Raw genomic sequence first — 7503 nt, forward strand, 5'->3', positions numbered from 1 at the left:
CTCCAGCTTGGCTAGGATGTCAGCATCAGGTCAAACCCCAAATTTCTTCTCCCAAATTACAGAAGCTTTGTGAGAGAGGTCAGTCTAAGCTTTCTAAAATAGGCCAAGGTTAGCACAGGGACCAGAAAATTCTGGTTTGTAGAGAACTCAAAAGGGAATTGTGTGCAGTGACGAGTAGGTGTAGTGGCAGAACTCTTGTGTCCGAAGCAATTCTTATTCTAGTCATAGGGAGGTAGCATATACTGAGTGAATCCCATGATCCTGGGGCCACCCTTTCCATTTCCTCAAACCTGACACCTACAGGATAATGTGGCAACTTGACTTTGAGAACAATTTTATGTCTTTATCATATGTGTTTTATTTCTCACAACCACATTAGAGTAGTAGGAAAAGTATTTTCCTCTATTTATGAACTGCACAAGCCTCAGTTTCTTCAAGGTGATCTGCACCAAGTTCACATAAACAGTAAGTGATGGAATCAGAACTAGAACCAGATTGTTAGCCTCTGGTTCTCTCTCCCTTGTATCCAGAGCACTCCTTCTCTGGCCTGACCTTCCATACTTCCTTCTGCCCATACAGACCCTCACTCTTGTTTTTCACTTCCGGAGCTTCTCTGCTATTCAAAAGTATTTCATGGAGATATCTTGGTAGTGGAAATTCTGATGATAAATTAGTGAGGGTTTCTGGACCATCACTAAGTCAATGTCTTAGGCTGTGAAGTGGGGAGGAATGAGTTCCTTCACTTTGAGAGAATTCCTAAGAGAGAACAGTGCTGAAGCTATCTCCCAGTGCCATGGCCCTCTCGGCAAGCATTTATTTATTTCTTTCAACTCATGTAAAACATCTGTGTTTATAGGTTTCACTAGTTCCATTTTACAGATAAGGAAATGGGCTCAGAGATGTTTAATATCTGGTTCAAGGTGATGTAGGTGACCTGTGTCTTAAATGGGACTCAAACTCAGGCTTTCTAACTTCAGAGCCAATGCCTTTTTTTTTTTTTTCTTCCCTTTGCACATATTTCCCTGGAAGTTCCCCTGGAGCAATATATTCACCCTGGAAACTCTGAGCTCACTCTCAGCACATCCATAACTCACCGAGCCACATGATAATTCTTCTCATTCTCCCCCTTCCCAACCCTCACCAATGCTTCCTGCTCTTCTCTTTACAGAAGAAGTCACTTTTTCCTCTCTCTTCCTTCCATGAGTCCCATCTTTTACAAGACTTTCTGCAGTTTGCTGCTTTGGAGGCTAGTCCCGGGAGAAAGTGGAAACCCTCACTGAATGCTTCTTATTGGATATTCCTCTGGATTTCCAGTGCAGTTGGGCCCTTCTCTCTGGATGATAGAAAGAATTGTATGAACTAAGCCCTAAGCCTTAGTTTCTCTACATTTGTGGTCCTAAATAATTTTGCATACTGGATTGGGAAACAGATGAACATTTATACCATCTTTATAGAAGAATATGTACAAGATCGCATCATACAGAGTCAAATGAACTAGATGAAGAGAGTCAAAGAAAAGATGAACAGAGGGCAGAGATGTTATGCTGAAGTACCAGAACAAAGCTCCTTGGCTTTCAGGAAAGATCCCGGGCGATTCACATACTGAGAGCTATGACTTCATCTCCCTCCCAAGCAAATGAGTTCTTCATTCTATCTGTCGCAAATGCAAGGCATGACCCAGACCAGAACTATATGCTTCAAAGCTTAAATTTGGCATCTATTGCTAGGTTTTGCTTCTCTTTCCAGTGTGCAGTGTAAATGCCTCCAAATTACTACCACTTGTCTTCCTTCCGTCTTCCCCCAGGGAAAAGGATTCTCTAGCAAGTCAACGGACAATTACCCAAGTCAAAAAATTAACTTTGACTTGCTCACGCTTTTCCACAGAGTAGTAGCAATATTCCCCTCCACTCAGATTTGCTTTGTTGGCTGGGAGACCCACAAGGAGAAAGGGTGAACAGTGCTCTTCATTGCTCATTAGTTGGTGCTGAAACAGAGGCTAAATGAGCCTTCCCTGAAGCTCCACCTCCAGTCTCTTTGACAACTAATTCCCACTAGAATGACAGTCTCTCCTGTCTGCATCCTGCAATCTGCTACTACAGATAATGGTCAGGAACTTTGTAGCTGAAGTTAAGGCATAGTGACCCCCAGCTCTGGGTAGCTTCTGCCTCATTCCCACGTCCTGGGAATGTTTGATGTCTAAGAGCTCTGTGGCTCGCCATGGTGCTTGGTGCTTTAGTACCTCTCAGTGAACTCTTGGTGCTTTCTTCTCTTCTCCCAAGACACAACCCACACGGTTGGTCCCCACAAGCATGAACACACACAGGTGTACACACGCTCCCCTTTGGGGGGCTGTACAGATGGTAGACTCAGAGGCAGCTTTCTGGCATGACTTAGCTCTCTGGCACCACCTTCTGCAGCATGGAGGGTGTTCTCAGCATTTTCAGAACACGCTGTAGGTCTCTAAGCCTCTGGGAGAGACTGGATTTCCTATCTCTATTCTTTCATCCTGAAGAAACTCTTCCATATACAGCTATCACTCCAAACTTCCCAGCTTCTCAAATCCCTAACAGGGCTTGTCAGTGACTACATCTGTTCTACGACTCTACAACCTGTACTCCTCCTATAGCATCCTGCCCAGAAGTCATTCAATAAACACTCTGTAACAACGGAAAATGTTCTTACTCCCCTGCCTCCTCTTCAGCCCACTCATTTAAGGATGTCTTCCTCTATTAAAGCAAAAGCAAGAACACAGATGTTCCTTCCCATGCCTCAAACACAAGTGAATCCACTCACCTGCTGGGAATGCTGCAGGCAACCCAGGCAAGTGCATGGCACAGTTGGATGAACCTCCCTTATGGCTTTGCTAGGGAAGAACAATGATCCTAATGGCCAGTACATGTGCAGAGTGCTACAAAACAGCTCCAGTGCTCAAACCCCAGACAGACTTTCTGAAAAACTTCTTTGTCTAAGTTCATAGGTCCAGGCTATAAACTCTGGTGAGAGAACCCCAGGCATGCCACTTAACACTCAATCACTGTGGCATCTCAGCAGCATGTCTCCGTTTCCAGACGGCGATGCTGGGCACTGATGAGAGTCAGAACTGTTGGTTTCGGGTTTCTCAGCCATGTTATCTAAGGACCGGCTGCTTGGGATTTGATCAGGGCTGGTTTGGGAGAGAGGCAGACGCCGTCTTTTCCCCAGAACAGACTACCCTTTGAGCTCTGCCGCCACCCGGGCTGGGGATGGAAGAAAGAAAACAAAAATCCTCACTGTATGTGGTTCTCCGGAATTTAACTTGGCTCTGGAAAGGGAAAATTAAAGAGCAACACTGCTCATCCACTCTCAACGCCCTCTGCAGGCAGCAAAGCCCATTAGCACTGAGGCTTGTCAGGACTGGGAAGGCATTGGGGTGAGGACAAGGTCAATTTCTCTCCCATCTCCTCCCTAGGCCAACACTAAGGTGTTGAGTAGGGAAGTCTGATTTAAAGTCCCTTTACAAGAACCAGCCCTTTCACAAAGATGGCACTGAAGGCAGAGAAGGAAGCCCCTGACCCTCCCAAAGCTGAAGCCAAAGCAAAGGCTTTGAAGGCCAAGAAAGCGGTGCTAAAAGTGTCCACGGTCACAGGAAAAAAAAGATCCGCATGTCACCTACCTTTTGATGGCTCAAGACACTGTGTCTTCAAAGGCAGCCCAAATATCCAGGAAAGGGCACCCCCAGGGGAAACAACCTTGACCATTATGCCATCATCAAGTTCTCGCTGACCACTGAGTCAGCCGTGAAGAAAATAGAAGACAACCACACACTTGTCTTCATTGTGGATGTCAAGGCCAACAAGCACCAGATCCAACAGGCTGTGAGGAACCTCTATGACATTGACGTGGCCAAGGTCAACACCCTGGTCAGGCCCAATGGAGGGAAGAAGACATATGTTCCACTGGCTCCTGACTATGACGCTTTGGATGTTGCCAACAAAATTGGGATCATCTAAACTGAGTCCAGCTGGCTAAATCTAAATATAAATTTTTTCACCATAAAAAAAAAAATAATGAAGTCAGTTTCCAAGAATCAATTGAGACAGAACGTTCTCATCAGGCTAAGCTATGAAGAAAGGAGAGAAACCCAGTCTAGTGATTTGGGACAAGGACAGAGCAACTAGTCACGTGGTGAGATTTTTTTGTTTTGTTTTCCTGGCCCTTCATATATTCACTGCATACGTGGTGTGGGTGTGGTGTAGTGTAGGGTGGTCAGGGTGGGTGTTGGGTGTAAGAAATCACTTTGGGAGAAAGTGAAATGCTGAGTTCTTCCTAAGTATTTATATTCCCTAGAGCTTCAAAAAAATTCTTCTGCCTTAACAAAGATTCTGCTCTTCAACCTGACATCTTACCCTAAAAAGAGGCCTGTCAATGCAAGTCACTGAGAGATACACATGGAAAACCCCTGCATTCCATCATCCCAGCTCATTTTAGGGGACATTTCATGTTCTGTTTTCCTTTAAGTCATTAGCAAGTGAACTTGGGGACTTTAAATCAGTCTCTGATTTATTTCTCTCATCTGGATTCAGTCACCCTTTGCTATACAGTTTCCCATCCCAGTGCTACCTTGCTTACTAGGTGGATACTTTGCTTTCAGGTAGGTTTTCCCTTAAATTCCATGCTGTTCCTGGCTGTCAGCAGAGCATACAACTTTGAATCTCAAGGTTGTGCTTTCAGTCCCCATGTTGGGTATATAAAAAATAAATAAAAAATTAAAAATAATAAAAGTTGTGTGGTTTTTTTTTTTAATTTCATACTATTCTCAAGGGAGATTACTCCTGCTTTTCGATACCTCTAGGCAAAGAAATCCCCTAACATTCTCACCATTAGTTGCTGGAATCATGGAAAAGCAGATCACCTAGGGAGGATCCTGTGGGTGAGAGAGTCCTGGGAATATTGACATTGACATGATAAGCAGAAGGGAGTCAGACAAGGAGTAAGCAAACCCAGCCGACAGAGGAGTCAGAGAGGACAGAGAGATCTACGAAGCAAGGAGAACACGTGAGGATGGGGTGGCACCCTCAAATGCCAGTGCTCAGGAGGTGAAGGTGGAGGCCAGGCATGACACAAGATGGGGCAGGATGAATTCAAGGTTACGGTCAGACTGAGTAGAGGTGAAATACAGAATCCTGAAGACATTATAGAGGATTTGAACAAAGAACATATAAAGAAGAGTTTAATAAGGTCATTTTTGGGGGGAAGGAATTCATTGCTTTGACATAAAGCAAGAAAGCATAGCTTTTGGCACATAGAGAGCATAGCTCTTCTGTAGAAGCTTATCAGGTGGTGCCCTGGCCTAGGAAGTGATACAAGAGTGTAGGGCAGAGTGGAGAATCACTCTAGTTAAGTAAAAGAACCCCAGACAGACCAGTCCAATCTTGACCAATTATCGAGCTTGTGGCCAAATGAAATCTTACAGAAACATGCATGACAATACATCAGACTCATTCAGATTTTGGATCCCTCCATTTAATATTTCATTATCCCTTTCTAAATGTCAAGACAGAGAACAGTCAACAAAGTAGTATCGAGATTGTACTAATTTAAAATTAGCACCGATATGGTTAAATACAAAGATGTTTAGTGGATTGGACAATCGTGAGCCAAAAGAGGAAAGAAAATGCCACAAAACCAACAGGAGGTCCATCAGAAACACCGTGGTCCAATTTGGAGTTTGTTGGGATGCAAAAAACAGCAGACTAGACATGTCAAAATGGAATGGCTGGGAGAAACTGGACAAATAACATCTTACTCTGTATTTCTTCCAACCACATGTGAACCCACAATTATCTAAGAAGATAGATAGATTGAGATGGAGGTAAATGAATTAACTTTTCAAGCATATGATTTTATAATAAATATTTAACTAAAACAAATATATATTTACCACACCAATTTGAATTGACTCTATTACAGTAACCTAAATTCCAATATTTAACTGGGTCTATTTCTCAACTTTGTATTCTATGGCACTTGTTGGTCTGTTAATGTGTCAATACAACACAATTAAAAAAAAAAAAAAAAAAGCATGGCTGGCTCAGTTTTCAGAAAGAAGCCACGCAGCCCAAAAAGCAAAGAAGAGATGCCAAGATCTGCAAACAAAAGCAATAATAGCTTCTATTTGACAGCCAAGCTCCCAGAAAGCTCCTATGGCAAGGGCAGTGGGTTTCTTAGTAACAATCTCACTCCACACACTTATGTACCACTTAAGATGTGAATATTATCATCTGGTAGTTCAGAAAAAAATTACATCGTTTCCAAAAAGAGAGCTATCCCATCCACAATAATATGGGTATACTATGATGCTACCTTAGACACCAAGTAATCAAGTACATAACTGTTCCACAAGTTCAGCTTGTGTTCACACTTTTTGTAGGACTGACTTGAAATTAAGCTACCAATCAGTCCAGGAGTAGAATACTTCACAGCTTACACCCATTAACAGATTTACAAACAACAAACCCCAAAAAAACCTTTTGGAGGAACTTAGCTGGCTCAGTTGGTAGAACACGTAACTCTTTATCTCAGGGTCCTGAGTTCAAGTCCCACCTTGGGCCTAGAGCTTACTTTAAAAACAAACACCACCTTTTGAAACATTTTCTTTGCAGTGCCTCCCTTTGGCCCTTTCTCCTGTCTGCCTATTCTAGATCCATTTGGTTCTCTGCCTTTACCTACTTGGTAAGTTAGGACACATGATGCAGTGATTTGCTGGAATCTTAGACTTTTTTTCATTGGCAGCCAATTCAACTCACCAAATCCTTCATCAAAACCTACTCCTAATGGTTCTATCCGTTGCCCCTCGCCAGTGCCCTCTCCTCTTTCCAAACATTCACTCTTCTCAAGCTCCGCACGACAGCAGTGCCCCATCTCACTCTCAGTGGAAGGCCTTGATTTTATTCCCTCTGTGAAAAATGAGGCAATCAGCCCTTAGGATTATCTACTCCTCTGCTCTTGCTGCCTCCATCGAACTGGCTCTCATTCTCCTCTTCCTCTTATTTCACGAACATCTCTTTGTTTATATGTGATAGAACCAAAGGTAGTGGCACTAAAACTTTATCCATTTTTCCATCTACATCCTCTATAAAGCAAATTGTTCTGCCTCTGGACCAAAATAATTGCATATGTAACTGGACAGCCTCTGGACAGTCAGTTGATCTTAGCTTAGTATAGCCTCATTCTGATTCATCCAGGACAAAGGAAAGAACTCAGGTTTCCATATTTGTATTAAGAAAATGGTGCTTGAACTGCCAGTAGGAGATGCTACTTTCTTCTTTAATGTCTATGATAACAGATCAAGTTTTTTTCAACTAACAAGTTCAGCCAGAAATTCCCAGAGGGATTAGTCTTGGACTTTAGAGGGACTTACATATGTGGATGGTTCTTCTTTTTGTTCTAACACTTAAAGAACTACTTTTTCATTACAGTTGCTATTTTGGCACTACGCAAAACAAAAAGGCTTATTAAATCATA

General features: G+C 42.9%; 1 pseudogene; it reads left to right on the forward strand.

Moving 5' to 3' along the window:
* Positions 1–3519: 3519 nt before the first annotated feature.
* On the forward strand, positions 3520–4044 carry LOC115518592 (annotated as a pseudogene).
* Positions 4045–7503: the final 3459 nt, after the last annotated feature.

The sequence above is a fragment of the Lynx canadensis genome, chromosome B4 (genome assembly GCF_007474595.2).
Source record: "Lynx canadensis isolate LIC74 chromosome B4, mLynCan4.pri.v2, whole genome shotgun sequence".
Classification (NCBI taxonomy): domain Eukaryota; kingdom Metazoa; phylum Chordata; class Mammalia; order Carnivora; family Felidae; genus Lynx; species Lynx canadensis.